Source organism: Mauremys mutica, chromosome 20, assembly GCF_020497125.1.
Source record: "Mauremys mutica isolate MM-2020 ecotype Southern chromosome 20, ASM2049712v1, whole genome shotgun sequence".
Classification (NCBI taxonomy): domain Eukaryota; kingdom Metazoa; phylum Chordata; order Testudines; family Geoemydidae; genus Mauremys; species Mauremys mutica.
The window spans coordinates 19,940,807-19,959,358 of record NC_059091.1 but is presented as its reverse complement, the minus strand read 5'-3'; the positions used below and the strand labels follow the sequence as shown (position 1 = coordinate 19,959,358).

The 18,552-nt window shown below is 51.5% G+C and overlaps 1 long non-coding RNA gene across 1 annotated transcript; it reads right to left on the bottom strand.

The window, feature by feature from the left end:
* Window positions 1–185: 185 nt before the first annotated feature.
* On the bottom strand, window positions 186–10,168 carry LOC123353472. The gene is made up of 3 exons (XR_006574505.1): window positions 10,118–10,168; window positions 1,581–1,637; window positions 186–315 (listed from the first exon to the last, which is right to left on the bottom strand). It is a non-coding gene; the product is annotated as an uncharacterized LOC123353472 (long non-coding RNA).
* Window positions 10,169–18,552: the final 8,384 nt, after the last annotated feature.

Sequence of the window (18,552 nt, the reverse complement as noted above, 5' to 3'; positions counted from 1 at the left end):
CAACACTCCTGGCTCCTGCTGCTCACCGGGCGGCCCTCACCCATGCTGCTGCCTCCCCCATTGCCCAGCCGGGCTGAGCACCCCCAACAGGCCCTGGAGTCAGTGGAGTCGGCTGCTCTGGCCCTTAATGCCCTGCTCTGTCCCAGCCCCCCCAGGACAACATGGGAGCCCCATTACCGTTGCAGGTCTCTGTTGTGTCGGTGAAGAAGCGATTCCCATCTGACTGGTATCCATCCAGGCAGGTGCAGTGGGTGCTGTTCACACACTTGGCGTTTGCTGGGCACAGCATATGGCTGTTGCAGTCCCCAGTGGTACCTGCAGGGGCGGGAACAGCTGGGCAGGGTCAGCCAGTGCAGAGTGGCTCCCCCCTCAACACACACACACAGTGGGATCGACTCCTTTCACACGCCCCATTCGCTGATTTTCATCCCTCGGCGCCTGGCAAACAGCTCCGACGCCTCCACCGCCTGGCCACAAGCTGCCCTCGGCTGCACAGGAGCCCTTGGCTCCCCGGGGTGCCCCAGCACAGACAGGCAGAGCCCCCGGAGCCGGGCGTCGCTTCAAGTGAAAAGTTTTCGATCTCACCCAATTTTTCTCTTTTTTGTTGCTGTCGTCTTTACTCTGGTTAATGTCGATTTCAAACCGAAACCTCGCTTCAAACCAGAAAACGGGCATTTTTCATTTTGAAAATTATTTCATCTCCACTCCCCCACAATTTTTTCCAGAGTAAAACCAAACATTTCTCTGAACTGAATCAACATTTTCTGGCAAAAAATGGTTCCTTGGGAAATCCCTGCCCAGCTCTGCTCTGGATTGACTGAGGGCGGAATCGGGAGCAAGGCTAATTTGGATCCTGAGCTGCCTCCCATGACCCAGATTGTGACCTGCCTACGGGGGCTCCTGGATCCTTTAGCTGCCCAGTGTTTGGGGCTCCGCTGGGATCCGTCCCTCTGGCCAGTGTGAGGGGAAGGATCCCAGCGCAGCTCAGCCAGCTGCAGGGCTTGGGATGGGAGCAGTCGGAGCAGGGTGGGTGCAGCACTGGGGGACCCCAGTGCGTGAATGGGAATTTGCCCAAATCCCCATCTTGGGTTTCGCAGCAGAGCTGGACTTGGGGCGCAGAGTCTGGACCCCAAACACCCCCAGCTGGGCACATGGGTCCCAGGTTTCAGTTCAGCCTGATTTTAGGGTGGGGGGCACCTACAAATGCCACTTCTAACGTCTGAGCCATCAGGGGTTTGATTCGGGCTGGTCAGTAACCTGGCCCTTGGCTACAAAGGGGACCTGCCCCTCACTCCAGCCCTCAGTGTAGAGCCCTGGGCCCCAGGGTCTATTCTCTGCTGGCCACGGGGCTGGGAAGGGAAGGGGAGGGCTACACAGGGGCCTTCTCCTCTCCCCTGCACGCACCCACCGTGCTCTGTAAACCCACCCCAAGACGCCCACGCCAAGGGGCTGCTCCCGGCTCCCTAGACCCCCGACTCTGCTCTCCTCCCACAAGGGACAGGGGCCAGAGGGGGTGGAGGCCGGAGACCCCGGGCAGCCGGGAGCGCTGGGGAAGGTTAGCCAGGAGGAGTCAGTCTTACCTTGTACGCCAGGAGTCTGGGCCACGGTGCCCCACAGGCACAGGGCGATGCAGAGCCCTGGAAGGCAAAGAGACAGGGTGAGGCCCCATGGGCAGATGGTAACCGCCACTCAGCTGCACACACCCCCAGCCACCCAGTCCTGCCAATCCTGGGCCAATGGCCAGTCAGGGCCCTGCCGATGGTGGAATTAAAAATGCAGAAACCTGATGCACTGGGAAATCAGCCCCAGCTGGGATCCCTGGTCATATTTCTTTTAACTGGTTCCAGTTGGGAACTGGGCTTTTGGCCAGGGCAACTGGGTCTTTTATTGTGTATATGAGCAACAAAGACCAGGAGCCCCCATTGTCAGGGCTGGATTTATACTTAGGGCGCCCCTATGCACAGGGGCTCAGTGGTCGTCCCCCCTGGCTTGGAGCTCTGGGGGCCCTGCCACCTGGAGGTAGCTGGGAGCTGCAGGGTGTCCCTGCTGCCCGGAAGCCCTTAAGCTCCACGGGTGGCAGGAGAACCCCACCACTTTTAACTTTTAGGTGCCCTGCTGCCCAGCGCCCCTCCGCCCAGCGCCCCCATCCCCTCTGCCCAGAGCTGCCCCATGAATTCCCCCTGAGACCCACTCTCCCAAGCCCTGCCCCCCGGCCCGCACTCACTGCCCCCTGGGAGGTGACGCTGTCTGCCGGGCAGAGGGAGGAGCACTTCAGCAGCAGGGCTGCGTGGGACTGTCTCCCCCTCAGCTGACCCTGCCCCCTGCTGGGACCTGGGAGGAGCAAAATTTGAATTTTTAGGCACCCCATAGAATGCCGGCATCCCTAGGCATGTGCCTCCTGTGCCTAATCGGAAATCCGGCCCTGCCCATTGTGCCGGGAGGTGCCTAGAGTCCACCAAAATCAGGGCCCCCATTGTGCCAGGTGCCGCCCAGAGCCAACCGAGATAAGGGCCACATCACGCTCGATGCTGCACAGATACACAGTGAGCCAGTCTGTGACCCACAAGGCTCATGGCAATAGGCAAAGGGAAGAGCATTCTGTCCACTTTACAGATGGGGAAACTGAGGCACAGTGAGGCACAGTGAGGGGTAATGACTTACCCAAGGTCACCCAGTGCATCCATGCAATGGACAAAGCCACTTGGAAAGGGGAAGCACCGAGCTGGGGATGGGGCACAACACAGGCTGCTGTTGATCTGCTTTTCACTCAGGTATCGGCCCAGATCCGCCCCCTCCTGCTGGTGTTTATTTATAGCCTGTTGCTCTGAGTCATTAACCACACGCGGGTGAAAAGAACCAGATGATAAAGGACCCGGGGGCCGAGTGCCCAAGGTGCTGTGCAAAAGAGAAGCACAGTGGGCTGGGGAACCCCATTGTGCTTTCCTAGGAAGGGAGCTAGAAAGGGGGCGTGGCTTTCAAATTCAGCTCCGGCCGATCTCCCCCGGGGAGACTCCGTGGAGGACGAGGGAGCTGGGGAGGTGACGCATCACAGGTCCCCTGGGAGCGAAGGCCGAGCCATTAATTCAGAGAGTCTAAGGCCAGGAAGGGAGCAGGCTGATCCAGCCTCTCGCACAGCACGGGCCAGAGAATGACCCAGGGATTCCTGCATCCAGACCATAGCTGGGGATGGAGCTAGCGCAGAGCTGGAGAGAGGACAGCCCATACGTTTGACGGGAAGTGATGGAAACGGCTGTTGTGTGTTCACACTGTCAGCTGCCTGCGCAATAGCATGTTCACACTTGCAGCACTTGTAGCAGTATCAAAGCAGTGCACTCTGGGCAGCTATCCCACAGAGTGCCTCTTTCTCTTATACCACTAAGAGTTGTGGGAAGGTGGATGTAGTCACGGGGCATTCTGGGTCGTGTCCCAATGCCCCGTGATGTATTGCTTTGCATCCCAGCAATCCCTGTGCTTCCATCCGGATTTGGCGCCATCTTTCAATGGTTTGTGTATTGCATGTCCCGCCTCTTCGTGCTGCAGGAATGGATCCTGAACTGTTGACCAGTATGCTGCTGACTCTGACCACACGCCACAAGTGGCAGTGGAGTTATTCCTTAAACTACAAAGGCAAAAGGAGTGTGACATTGATCTCGCCACGCGTAGTAGCTACGATACGAGATTGCTTGTGGCATTCACGGAGGTGCTGACCACAGTGGAACGCTGCTTTTGGGCTCGGGAAACAAGCACTGAGTGGTGGGATCACATCGTGATGCATGTCTGGGATGATGAGCAGTGGCTGCAGAACTTTCGGATGACAAAAGCCACATTCATGGGACAGTCTGATGAACTCGCCCCATCCTGCGGTGCAAGGACACGAGAATGAGAGCTGCCTTGCTGTTGGAGAAGCATGTAGCAATTGCACGATGGAAGCTACTGCTACCGATTGGTCGCTAACAAATTCGGAGTGGGAAAGTCAACCGTTAGACTTGTGTTGATGGAAGTCTGCAGGGCTATTAATCCCGTCCCACTCTGAAAGATCGTAACTCTGGGAAACGTGCATGATATTGTGGATGGCTTTGCACAAATGGGCTTCCCTAACTGCGGAGGGGCGATAGATGGCACACATTCCAATTCTGGCACCAGACTACCTAGCCACTGAGTACATTAATCGCAAGGGGTATTTCTCAGTGGTTCTCCAGGTGCTTGTGGCTCACCGCGGGCGTTTCACAGACATTAACGCTGGCTGGTATGGAAAGGTGCACGACGCACACATCTTTTGGAACACAGGCCTGTTCAGGAAGCTGCAAGCAGGGACTTTCTTCCCAGACCAGAAGATCACTGCAGGGGAAGTTGAAATGCCCATTGTGATCCTGGGAGACCCTGCCTACCCCTTAATGGTGTGGCTTATAAAGCCATACACAAGGTAACTTGACAGCAAGGAGCGGTTGAACAACAAGCTGAGCAAGTGCAGAATGACTGTTGAATGTGCTTTTGGCCATTTACAAGCCCACTGGTGCTGTCTCTATGGGAAGCTGGACCTGGCCGATGACAATATTCCAATGCTTATAGCCGCATGCTGTATGCGCCATAATATTTGTGAAGGGAAGGGTGAAAGCTTCACTCAGGGCTGGATCGCAGGGGCTCAGTGCCTGGAGGCTGAGTTTGAACAGTCAGGGACCAGGGCCATTAAAGGGGTGCAGCGTGGGGCCATAAGGATCAAGGATGCCTTGAGGCAGAAATTTAAAGCAGAAAGCCACTAAAATTTGTTGCTATGCTCGGGAGTGCAGTGCTTGCAATGCTAGGAGGTGATTGGTGCAGACAATGCAATATGTGAGTTTAGCATAATTGTATGTTGCTTTGCAGGGATCTTTTTGCTTGCCATTCATAGAATAAATAAATAAATAAATAAATGCTTTCAAACCAGCACAATTATTTTATTTAAAAAAAAAACCTGAAGAAAGAGTCAAACAAAAAACATCAGCAGTGAGGGGGGATGGGGGAAGGGAAGGTCCCAGGAGAAGGAGGGGTCCTGGGACAGCTAAAGATATTTATATGTCCAGGGATTATATCCAACCTTCTCCTTTGGAGTACAATGCAGCCAGTACTGTGCTTCAGCAGGGCCAAACTGCAGAGGGAGGGCGTTGAGTGCAGTGGATAGTGGGAGTCCGCAGTGCTGCACTGTGAGGGGGGAGGAGTGGAGTGCAACGGGTACAGAACGTTTAAACAACATTTTACAGAAGCAGGATTGTTTACAACACAGAGAGCCCTGATTCAGTGCTTTAAACACATCCAGTACTCACACACCTGTCACTCACTGGCTGACCCCAGGCAAGCACAGATGAGCCACAAGACACCCAAAATGGTGACCCTGCTGTACACTAGGCACGTGGCTCTTGGGGAGAGCCAGCACTGTAGGGGGGGCATGATAATCATTCCTCTCCCCACACTTTCCACTGTATGTGATCATTATGGAAGATATCTCGCTGCTGAGGGTCATCAGTGTGCAGCAATGCTTGTCCTCCTCCGCCCCGTGACGGCACAGTAGAGCAGGAAAGTTACCGTTAATGGGGCAAGAAACAAAGCAGCTCTGCCAAGAAACCTGCGGCAGCGGATTGCCCAGGATCTCCACGGGAGTTTCTTGGAGATCTCTGAGTGAGATTCCCTTGAACAGAAGGAGTCAATCAACAGCCTGTTCCACCGCTCAGACTAGGCATGTGATGGGAGACAAGCCTGCTTTCTGCAACCCTCCTTCCCCCAACAATTCACTTCAGCGATTCCCATAATCAAATCCACTTACCGGGGCCTCCTCTCCTGTTTGCGCTTTGCCAACATCCGTCAGCTGTGACTGGCTAGTCTCCTCCGGGGTAGAAAAGAGCTCCTGGCTCCTTGTATCTCTGACCCTGAGTCATCCTCTGCCTCTGGGTCCCCCTGCACAGCCTCATCCAAGATTTCCTCCTCCTGGCTCAGTCCACTTTCGACTGGCACGTGAGCGACCGAAGTATCCACAGTGGCCTTTGCAGTGGAGGTTGGGTTGCCACCGAGTATCGCATCCAGCTCTTTGTAGAACCGGCAGCTCGTGGGCACAGCACCGGAGCAGCTGTTTGCCTCCCGCACCTCGTGGTAGGTGTTCGGCAACTCCTTCACTTCGACCCTGCACTGCAATGTGTCCCGGTCATGGCCCCTTTCTGTCATGCATCATGAAATCTGTCTGTAGGTATCATAATTCGTATGGCTGGAGTGCAGCTGGGACTGAACAGCCTCCTCTCCCCAAATATTGATGAGGTCCAGCAGCTCGTCATTGCTCCAAGTGGGAGATCACCTGGTTCATGGAGCAGGCATGGCCACCTGGAAAGATATGCTGAGACCACTGCACGTGTCACCGAGCAAACAGGAAGGGGACTTTTAAAATTCCAAAGGAATTTACGGGATGGGGATGACGGTTGGTCACCTGAGGGCAGGGCAGTAGAGTTCAAACCGATGACCAGAGAGGTGAGAACAGGCATTGTGGGGCACCTTTTGGAGGCCAATCGCAGGGCTGTAATCGACCAGGGTGTCTACACTGGCACCATCGCTCTGTACCCCCGGTGCAGAAACCCATACGCCTCTCATTGGGGTGTTTTTTTTCAGTGCTACAACTGCACAGTTTCTGCACACTAAGAGGCCTGGCAGTGTGTACACCTCGGGAGTTACAGCGCAGAAAGCTGCTTTACTGCCCAGAAACTTGCCAGTGTAGACAGGACCTAAGATGTTTCTAGCTGTCATCCTAAGCAGGGATTCAGAGAATAATGAGACCTGATTACCTCACTTCCCTGCCTTCAGTAGGATTTACATATGGTGGGAATCCTTTGGATCCTAGTTTCCCCCTATTAGTGGAAAAATACTAGTAGTCCAGTACCAGGTGACATGATCACATGCCCCTGCAGTGTCAAAGCAGCAGCCCAGGAAGCTTCTCAGGAAGGTGGGAGATCAGCATCTTCAAAGTTCTGTTGTCCATCTTAAATGGCCCATCCAGGCTGATTGCCTACTGTCTGGTGGATGTTCCCCAGGTGTAAACTCTCTAGTAATTGTTACATAGTCAATATTCCTAACTTCAGATACAGAATTGATACATGCATACAAATAGGATAATCATATTCAGTAAATCATAATTTTTCCAATAATACCTCACATGACCCATCTTGCATAGGACACATCTGTTATGCCATATTCGTATCATAACAATATCCTATGAGGAATATGGGGCTCAGTGTCACATCTGGCTTTCCCCTTCTGTTGGTAAACCATATGGTCAACTGCTCGACCACACTTTGGTTCATTACGCAATATGCCCAAGAGACCAAATAACCAATATCGGTCTGGTTTATTGTTAAAAGTCAGTAATAGCTAAGGCCGGGTGTCTGTCACGTAGGTCATGGAAGTCACGGATTCCGTAACTTTCCATGAAATCCGCAACTTCTGCAGCGGCTGGTGCGGCTGGCCCTGGGCGGCCCCTGCTGGGGCAGTCTTGGACCACCACACACCCCAGCTCCCCAGTAGCAGCAGTAGTTTGGGTGTGGGAGGGGCTCAGGGTCGGAGCAGGGGGTGGTCTGTGGGGCGGTGCTTACCTGGGGGAGGGGGCTCCATGGAAGCAGCCAGCATGTCCCTGCAGCTCCTAGGCGGAGGGGCCAGCAGACTCTGTGCGCTGCTCTGCCTACAGGCATCGACCCCGCAGCTCTTATTGGCTGTGGAGCCGGAGCTCCCCTGGCCTTCCCTCCCGCTTGGAGCTGAAGGGACAGCTCCGGCTAGCCCTGCCAGCCATCCCCCCAGTAGCAAAGGGGGTTCCTGGGCCATGTACTGCCACGTCCCCCTCACCAGCACCTGCGACAGCCCTCCCGGGCTGCCCCACCTAGACCCATGGTGTGCCCCGGGCAACCTCCCTCCAGCACCCGCCGTGCCCCTGGGCCACTCCCCAAGAGCACTCGCAGACCCTCAGCCCAAGTTTTAGTATATAGTACAAGTCATAGACAGTTCATGGGCTGTGAATTTTTGTGTACGGCCCTTGACCTTTTACTAAAAATACCTGTGACTAAAACATAGCCTTAGTAACAGCATATTACAGGAACAAAGGTTCAATACAACTCCAATTTCCAGGAACCTGTCCTGCAGCATTGTTGAATTTGCCTTACAAAGAAGGCTTGTGTCCAGAGTCACACCCCTAAAGCTGTCCTTTTTATAGCCAACCTGTTTACAAGGAAAGTGGTACTGTATGCATCCCCTGAGGCTATTCTTAACCTACCATCTTTCTACCTTGTTTTTCTGGTTCCACACGGGGTACCCCTTAGTTCCTTGTTTTGGACTCAGGAATTCCAGCTACCAAGAGAATGATGCACCTCCTCCTCTTGTCCCATATATATTGTCCTTATCTTTGGGAGATTCCAGGGACAGTAACTTCCTGCTTGTTACTACAGTAGAACACCCACATGTGCTGATCCTGACAGTTTTCCTGGCTAATGCAAGGTGTTATGGGATACTTAGCACAGGTGAATAAGACTATAGGAAGCCACAGGCCACCGTTCCAGGCTATGTAACTGCCAGAAGTGTATATACAATATAATGTTATCTGCATTAAGCACATACTATCCATATTAATATATATAATGTGAATCATACCTATTGATCATGTGATATATGATATTAGCCCGGCATATATTGGTGAACACTTCCAAAATAGATTTAACCCCCACCTAAACAATTCAGCTAGTCCTAATGACCCAGATCCACCCCTCATTACAGTGCCAATAACCCCTTTGAGAGCTGCCAAGCCTGTGTCAGCTTCATGGCAGAGACACATTCTGTGTGGGACTCTCATGATGGGCACAAACGTGGCACATACAGCACTACATTCTGCCAGCCTTTGAACATACCAGTTAACACTTGAGTGCTCCCTGGTGGTAGAGAGGGGAACAGGACAAGGAGGAGAAATACTTGAGAGAAATAAAAACTAAATACGTGTTTTTAAAATGTTATACACAGAAATAAGCAACAGAGAGAGAGAGAGAGAGAGAGAGATGTCTCCTGGCCCCTGTCTATGGACCATATTTTGCTTATTTACCCCATTGTGATTCTGGTGTAAATCCAATGAAGTCAACTCTCTCATTAAGAACTATTATTACTGTAGTAATACTTCGGAACCCCAGCTTTGTGCCCCTACAGAAAGCTGCCTCACCCAGCTACCTGGAAATGCCCCTCCTGTACTGGCTCTATGGTACAGCCCCCAGGCACAGTGGACATTCCCAGAGGTGAACGGTGTGACCAACGTACTCCTCCACTCTGGGTCTTGCCAGCTGCTGGAATGGTCCCTTGGGGCTACGGACAGTGGAGGATGAATCAGGGAAGGCTTTGGGCTGCTCTGCTTCCAGTGACCAGATTGATCCACAGTTATCCCCTGGGATTCAGTAGCTATGAAAGTGGTGGAAAGCCATCTGGGATCCCTCCAGGCTCTGGTCTCATAGTGAGCCCATCTCAGATAGACTCATAGACTTTAAGGTCAGAAGGAATAATTATGATCATCTAGTCTGACCTCCTGCACAATGCAGGCCACAGAATCTCATCCACTCCTGTAACAAACCCCTAACCTATGTCTGAGTTACTGAAGTCCTCAAATCATGGTTTAAAGACCTCAAGGTGCAGAGAATCTGCCAGCAAGTGAGCTCATCTCAGCCAGCCCCAGGAATCTGGCCCAGTAAATCTAAGGGCATTTCAGTGAGTCTGGATGGAGTCTCAGTTGGTGCAATGTGAGCATTGGAGGGAGCAGAGGAAATTGCACGTTACACCAATGTAGCGTATGCCCAGGTGTAAATTCTAGCTCGAGGAGACATACCCGGGCTTGCTCTGACCCAGCTGGCATGCCAAAAATTGAAGCATGGCCATGTTTGGGCAAGTAACAGGTACGCACTCAGGGCGGCCAGCCCTTCTTGCCCCCACGGCGACACTTCTATTTCTAGCTAGATGAGAGCTAGCGTGACTGTCTTCTCGAGCTGGAACATTCACCTTCCAGCCCCAGAGCAGACAGACCCATGGGCCCTCTGCACTCTCCTAGCCCCACCCGAGTTCAGCCCATGGACTTTGTTCCACTCACCCAATGGATACACGTCACCTCGGGTTCCCATGGTGGCTCAGACGCTGTCAGAGCAGGTCGAGTTCTGAGGATTCTGAGCTCTGCAGCCTCCTTATCTTGGAGAAATTAGATAGGAAACCAAGTTGACAAATTTCCTATTGCATTAGATTATATTAACCCACAGTACTGCAAACATGAAAGCACTGTCTTCTCAGCATGCCCTGCTCTCCTTCCTTCTGCCCTATCACTTCTCCCTGCCCCATAAGCATTTGCTTTGCTGAGTACCTATAGGGAAAACTGACCACAGTGCAGAGGGCCTAGCACCGCTTCACAGAATCACAGAAATGTGGGGTTGAAGGGACCTCAGGAGGTCAAACAATCCATCCCCATGCGCAGAGGCAGGACCAAGTGAACCTAGACCATCCCTGGCAGGTTTTTGTCCAACCTGTTCTTAAAACCCCCCAATAACAGGGATTCCACAGCCTCCCTAGGTCACCTGTTCCTGTGCTGAACCATCCTTAGAGTTAGAAAGTTCTTCTTAATATCTAACCTAAATCTCCCTTGCTGCTCACTAAGCCATTTCCTTCTTCTAACCTTGGTGGACAAGGGCACCAATTGATCACAGTCCTCTTTATAACAACCTTTTGCATATTTGCAGATCATTATCATGTCCCCACTCAGCTGTCTCTTCTCTGGACAAAACATGCCCAGTTCTTTCAACCTTTCCTCACAGGTCATGTTTTCTGAACCTCTGATCATTTCTGTTGCTCTCCTCTGAACTCTGTACAATTTGTCCTCATTCTTCCTGAAGCGCAGCACCCAAACCTGGACATGGCTCTCCCACCCCGAATAGAGAACAATCACCTCCCATCTCTGACCCATCCCACTCCTCTCAATACATCCCAGAATGGCATTTGCCTTTTTTTTTCACAGTATCACACTGTAGACTCACATTCCATTTGTGGTCCATTAGAAACCTCACACTCTTTTCTGCAGCACTGCTACCGAGCCAGTGAGTCCCCATCCCCACCCTGTGAGTAAGGACTGACAACTAGCTTTGCACCCTCCTTGTGGTAGTTTCATCTAGTCCATATTTCCTTAGTTTGAGTAGGAAAATGTCATGTGGGACTGTGCCAAAAGACTGACTAAATTCAAGATACATCACGTCCACCTCTTCCCCCCATGCACTAGACTGGGTACCCAATCAAAGAAGGAAACTATGTTTGTTTGTCAGGACTTGTTCTTGACAAATCCATGTTGGTTATTACTTATCACCTATTATCCTCTAGGTTTTAATAAATTGGTAGATTAATCATTTGTTCCAGTATCTTTCTGGGTATTTAAGATCGGTTCTCTGGTCTACACTTCCCTTAGAGCTCCTATTTTTGAAGTTTGCCCTTGCTATGAACCTCACCCATCCTCCAGGAGTTCTGGAAGACAATCACTAATTCAGAGATGGCTTCTGCTAGTTTCTTAAGTACTTTAGGGTTAATTTCATCAGGCCCTGCCGAATTGCATAGATCTAACTTATCTAAATATTCTTTATCTGTTAACTTATGAGTTATTTCCCTATTCGGGACAGTTTCCTTCCCTCTTATTAAAATTAACTGGTGTGAAGAATCTGGACACAACTAACCTTTTTAATCCTGCATTCAGTAAAACTGAAGAGGTGCCCATACTGAGTGGTTGGTTGCTGACATAATGGTCAGAGATGTCAGTGCCCTGGGTTGTTAATGAGTCTTGCTGTAAGCAGTCATCTAAGGTGGTGCAGCCGTAATGCCCGAGTCACTTTCTGAGCAGTAGCTCTTCTTAACAGAAACAAACAGAAGAACAGATCTTCATCCAGCTCACAGTGTGGCTCCCTATGCGTGAGATGGTGATGTCCAAGTCTCAGCTGTGATTGTAGCTTTTGTCAGCAGCTGTCGTCTTGGAGACGCAGACAGAACATCAGTTCTCTTCCAGGTGGTGCCGTAGTAACAGGGTTAACACAGGAAGAAGATGGAAGAGGTGGCTAATGACTATCCATGCTTGACCGGTGTCAGAGAGCGGGATGTGGGTGGTCAGGTCTAGTGGTCAGAGCAGAACCTGGCATCCAAGAACCGGAGCCATGGGTCAGAGCCAGGGGCCAAATGCCAGCGCCAAGTGTCAGAGCCAGGGCAGGAGCCAGGACTCAGATCCCAGGGTCAGAATGGGGGTCGGAGCCGATGTTGGAGATGAGGAATAGGAGCTGAGGGTCAGAACCAGGTTACCTGGAAAGAGGCAAGGCAGGAGCTGGGCTGCACCAAGGCCGGAGCTATCATAGCTGTGGGCAAAAGCTTTGAGCAGCTACTGAACTGCTGCTGCTGGGCTTAGGAGCCTGTCTGCTGACCCTTCCCACCAATCAGGCAGCTTGGTACAGGCCAGCTGCACTCGTTAGGTTGCCTGGAGACTGGCTCTGCTGCAGGCCCTGATTCCCGACAGATGATCCTTGTTGATGGTGTCATATGGCAGGTTCTTCAAGGGAGGGACTCCTCAGGACCTGGGGCTTTCCAGTCCTCCCATCCTGGTGTCTGTGAGCTCAAGCTGAAGAGAGGCAAAGAAATACACTCAAGCTCCTCCTCCTATGATCACTCTCATGTGTGGGTCTTTCCAGGTCCCCTTTTCTTGTGCCCCCCTCCTGGAGGAACAGCTCTGGTCCAATCAGTGTCACAAACGTGCTTCTTCCGAATAGATCAACCTTCCACTGAGAAAAAACACTGCACACACAAGTGGGTTTTGCCGATATAAAGTCAGTTTCTGCTCAGTGAATTCCTCTTTCTCAGATGTTTCCTGGTGGTGAGCTCTGTCCTGTCTGGATTGTGGTGAGCAGTGGGGTGTGGTTCACCTGCCTTATTTCCTCCTCTGTCTGCTTTAGAACAACACATTCCCAGTGGCTAAAGAAATTTCTTTGCTCTCCTCTTTGTCATTGGCCAGTCTATCATAGAATCATAGAATCATAAAGTAACAGGGCTGGAAGGGACCTCAGGAGGTCATGTAGTCCAAACCCCTGCTCAAAGCAGGACCAAACCCAACTAAATCATCCCAGCCAGGGCTTTGTCAAGCCTGACCTTAAAAACCTCTAAGGAAGGAGATTACCTAGGTAACCCATTCCAGTGCTTTACCACCCTCCCAGAGAAAAAGTTTTTCCTAATATACAACCTAAACCTCCCTCATTGCAACTTGAGACCATTATTCCTTGTTCTGTCATCGGATACCACTGAGAACAGTCTAGATCCATCCTCTTTGAAACCCCCTTTTAGGTAGTTGAAAGCAGCTATCAAATCCCCTCTCATTCTTCTCTTCTGCAGACTAAACAATCCCAATTCCCTCAGCCTCTCCTCATAAGTCATGTGCTCCAGCCCCCTAATCATTTTTGTTGCCCTCCGCTGGAGTCTTTCCAATTTTTCCACATCCTTCTTCTAGTGTGGGGCCCAAAACTGGACACAGTACTCCAGATTGAGGCCTCACCAATGAGTTTTCAAAGATAATGGCCAATGGCTCTGCAATCACATCCGCCAACTCCTTTAGCACCCTCGGATGCAGCACACCTGGCCCCATGGACTTGTGCTCGTCCAGTTTTTCCAAATAGTCCTTAACCACTTCTTTCTCCAGGTCACGCCCTCCCCATACTGTGCTGCCCAGTGCAGCAGTCTGGGAGCTGACCTTGTTTGTGAAGACAGAGGCAAAAAAATCATTGAGTACATTAGCTTTTTTCACATCCTCTGTCACTAGGTTGCCTCCCTCATTCAGTCCTTCCTGAACAGTTTATATCCATCCATGAGAGCACTCCAGTCATGTGAGTTATCCCACCAAATCTCTGTTATTCCAATCACATAATTCCTTGACTTTGCCAGGACTTCCAGTTCTCCCTGCTTGTTTCCCAGGCTTCTTGCATTTGTGTATAGGCACTTAAGATAACTCATTGATCGTCCTGCTTTCTCAGCATGAGGCAGGAGGGATGGGTGCTTCCTCCCGGTATCCCATTTCCCCACTTACCTCAGGGCTTTGGTCTCCTTCCTCCGGTGATCCTAGTTTAAAGCCCTCCTCACTAGGTTAGCCAGCCTGCTTGTGAAGATGCTCTTCCCTCTCTTTGTTAGGTGGAGCCCATCTCTGCCTAGCACTCCTCCTTCTTGGACCACCATCCCATGGTCGAAGAATCCAAAGCCTTCTCTCCGATGGCCTGCGTGATTCGGTCATTGGTTGGGGCCCCATTATATTGTTCAGCCAACCAAGATTTCATTCTCGAAAGCTTCCTCGTTCGACTGCCTTCCTGAAGACAAGCGTAAACTCAGCTGTCCCTGCCTGAATGAGCGTCGGCAAAGCTGTTCTGAGCAGGCGCCCTTAAGGGTTAGATTCACAAACACAAGTTACCAGTGTAGCACTGCAGATATTCCCAGATTCCCCAACTGGTGTAAATCAGCATCAGTACAAAGAAGTCCACACACCCATTTACACCAACAGAGATTCTGGCCCTATATTATGCATGGCCAACTGCTCGGGGTGGAGTCATGCCCAAAACTAGCCCGTGGATTAGAAATGGGGAGTTTATTGAGAATGAGGAAGCTTGTCAGAAACAACCCTACATCTACACTGAGGAAACTGAGCTCAGACTCAGTGCAGCAGCTGCTGGAACCAGATGGAGGCAAATCCCAGACACCGGGAGCTAACGAGGCTCCCTACTTACCCCTGGCTGGGTTACACATCCCCATACGCCACAGGCTGCGCACTGCGACCTGAACTCTGCTCCCTCCCCAGCTCAGCTCTTCCCCAGCTCTAGTGACTGTGGCTGTTTGGTGCCGTAGCTGGTTCTGTTGGCAGAGTCACTTGGCGAAGGGCTGAGCACACACGGCTGACGACAGGCTGGCGTTCCTGGGGGGACAGAGCTCAGCTTGCAGTGTGTGGCGCAGTAGCCAGGGTAACGGTGCAGCCTGCCTGGAGTGGAGAAGCTGAGGGCATGTGCTCGTCGCTGGCTGAACTTTTTATTTCCTTTCTTCTGTGTGTTTCATTTCCTAAATGTTTTTCATGTTTCACTGGAGGTTGCAGTGGGGGGAGGAGGAGAAGAACAGCTGTTGATGGAGAATGCTTGATCCAGCAGCTGCACGAGCTCTTCTCTGCTGGAGAAGACACTGGCACAAAAACAGCCCTGAACAGATTTTATATGTCCCCCCACCCCCACAATGAGGCTTGGGTGAACCTGCTTCACCCATCAAGCAGGTTTTGAGCACCCAGCCTCCAATCACCCAGTGACGTTTGTGCACACCTGGCCTCCATCCATAAGGTTTCCATGCACAGTTGTTGTTACAGCCAGTGAGAGTGAACTGGGAATAGCAACCGTGATATTTGCAATATGCCCTGCGGTCTGAGCCTCTGACCCACTCAGCTCCCTTTGTACGGACCCTCGATGCACCTTCCAGAGGATGCCATGGTATCCTCTCCCACTGAGGCTACCTCTCCAGGGGAGGGCACTCCAGTTATTAGGAAGAGACGGGTAATCGTAATACATGTAGGTACCAGTGACACAGGGAAGGATGGGAGAGAGATCCTGGAGGCCAATTTAGGCTGCCCTGAGCTTCTCACTGGGGCATCAACTCTGAGCCGTGCAGCAGGGGCTCTGCCAGCCATCCCCTGCAGGGGGTTTTGTGTGATGGGGCAGGAGGGTAAGAGCTCAGCATGCCTGCCCCTCCCTCTCTCCCAGAGACACCCATGTTTCCAAGGTAAATATGGGGAGGGCCAGCTCTGTGAGAGAAAAGAGACACCGCCGCTGCTGCTCCTGGTGGCAGGAAAGGGGGGCCCACGACTCTGCCCCATTGCTCTGGGGCAGGAGGAGGGGAGTGTAGTACAGTGCTCTTGGCAGAGATGCCCAGAACATTATGGGATATAACCTTGCCCTACTCTGCCTTGAGTTGCTAGCTCAGCCTGTGCTATTCTGTGCCACTTACTTCCTGTTTTAGTCAGTGGGATCCCCCCACCCACCCACTCACAATACCACCCTACCACCCCCCTGTTAGAATTCTCACACAGACATACAGGCACCGACTTCCTCAGTTCCTGGGAGGCTGCTCCACCTCCAATCCACCCTTTCACCAAACCCCCACCCCACCTCTTCCTGCCCACAGCCCCACCCCTAGCCCCTCCCCCCACTTCTTCCCTCCCCTCTCTGCCCCCTCCCACCCAGCATCTCCTGCATGCTGCTGAACAGCTGATCGCAGCAGGGAGGGGGTGGCACTGATCCACAGGCTCCCAGTGGGTGCTGAGCACCCACGGAGTTGGGGCCTATGCACACACACATTCTGTGAGGATGCAGTTAAGTGAAGCAGCGAGTTCCCAGCAGGCTCTCTTGAGCACTTATTTTGGTTGCACTGAGCAGTCACTTTACAGCATTGGTGATGAGGAATATGTAAGACTGGGGAGTGATGGGAAAATTGAAGAGTTTCCTGTGGAAAGTGAGGATCGGCATTTATCTAAGGAAAGCCAGAGCCACTAATTTCCTTGCAAATGAGATTATAAATAAAAGACAAATGGATTTAACCTTGGACCTCAAACAATGTATGTACTGTCACGAGGCCTGCTCTGCTAGCAGGTGATGCTGTCCCCAGCCCTGTGTTCATTTGGATAATTCAAGATGTAAGCAGAGTCGGAATGAGCTCTCCCCTGACATCTAGTGGTGAGCTGTGGAGAAGGACTTCAGGGGCTGATCTCTTTTCATGGGCACACCCACCCCGCATAGCATGATGGACTGCCTGCCCAAATGGTCACTTTGGCTGCTGTGGGATCCCCAGTCTCTTTGTTATTGGGGAAGGAGTAATAAAGGGTTGTTACCCTGGTTATGTGAATCAAGGACTAGCAGAGAGGTGAAGCTAGCAAGATGGCTAGCGAAGAGGTGTGGTTAGTTGGGCAGCTGGCAGAGAGGCACGGCTAGCGAAATGGCTGGCGGAGAGGACTGGAGCAGAACCCCACAGAGAGTTGTGGCAAAAGCAACTAGCACAACTAGTGCTGCTAAAAGATTACAGAGCTCCAGCCATGAGGGCCCTGCATGATGACTTTGGACATTTAGGGATGGAGAGGACCCTGGAATTTATTTGTAGTAGGTTCTGTTGGTCCCAGATGGTTGATGATGTTCACAGGCAATATGAGACATGCACTTGATGGGTTAAAAGGAAAACTCTGTCCATGGGCTCTGCATATCTGAAGAATGTTACCAGCAGCAACCCTTTGGAGCTGGTATGCATTGATTTCTTGTCTTTAGGAGTGGACAAAAGGAATGTCAGGAACATTCTAGTAGTGACTGACCATTTTGCATGCTATGCGCGGGCATATCCCACACGTGATCAGAAGGCCACCACTGTTGCTTGAGTACTGTGGCAGAAATATTTCTCAGTTTATGGATTCTCAGCCCAGACACACTCTGACCAGGGGTGGGACTTTAAGAGTCACCCTCTGAAGGTGTTTGCTACACTCAGACTCTGTGTTTATGAGAGGGGAAGTATTGCCTCTTAGAGGCACCCAGGCGGGTGGTATGTAATTGTCCCAGGTCTCTGCATGGGGGCTTGAGCCAATTTTGTGTTGTGTTATTGAAAAGGAACTCCTAGATACTGAACCCGGCCTTTGATGTTTCTAAGTCTGACGGGCAGAAGGGTTACATAAATAAAAGACAAAGGGAGTGATATTCCTCAGGGGCTGCTTAAATAAAACCTGCTCCCTCTTCAGGAGTTCGTTGCACTCCCAGGAAGCAGGAGGTAAAACTTCAGAAGATCTGCAAGAGATCTGAACAGAGCAAGCACAGACATCACAGCCAAGCATTACTGTAGAACATTTCAAGTGTCATCACAGAGTGAGGAGCAAGGTGAAACCGTAGCTGTGTATGTGGAAGAGCTAAAAATATTAGCTGACTAGCAATTGGTTGGAAATATCCTATGTGCTGTGGGGCAGATTAGTAACACCACAAACCAATGAGGGAATTCAAAGACGATTGCTGGCAGAAGGGGACGTAACTTGGCCCAAAGCAATAAACTGAGCAACAGCAAAGGAAACAGCAGTGAAAAAATGTACAGGCTTTGCACTTAAAATGCAGGGATAATCAGTGACTCAGGCGCCTGAGAGGTGTTTCTGCATAAGTTTGTAACTTTACAATGGCAGATCTCAGGCCCCAGAAGGCAGGGCCAGATGTACAATTTATGCGCCCCTAGGCACAACATGTTCAGCATCCCCATTGCCTACAGCTGACCTTCATGTTGCACACAGTTTGAGAGAGGTAAGGCACCCCTAGAATGCCTGGCACCCCTAGACATGTGCCTACAGTGCCTATTTGGAAATCTGGCCCTCCTGGAGGGTAGCCCCAGTGCTATGTTTACACAGCCAGGGCTCTGACTCAGGTTTAAGACCAAGCCCCACTTCTGTCCACATAGAAGTTAGTTTGACTCAGGCTTGGAGACCCTGCT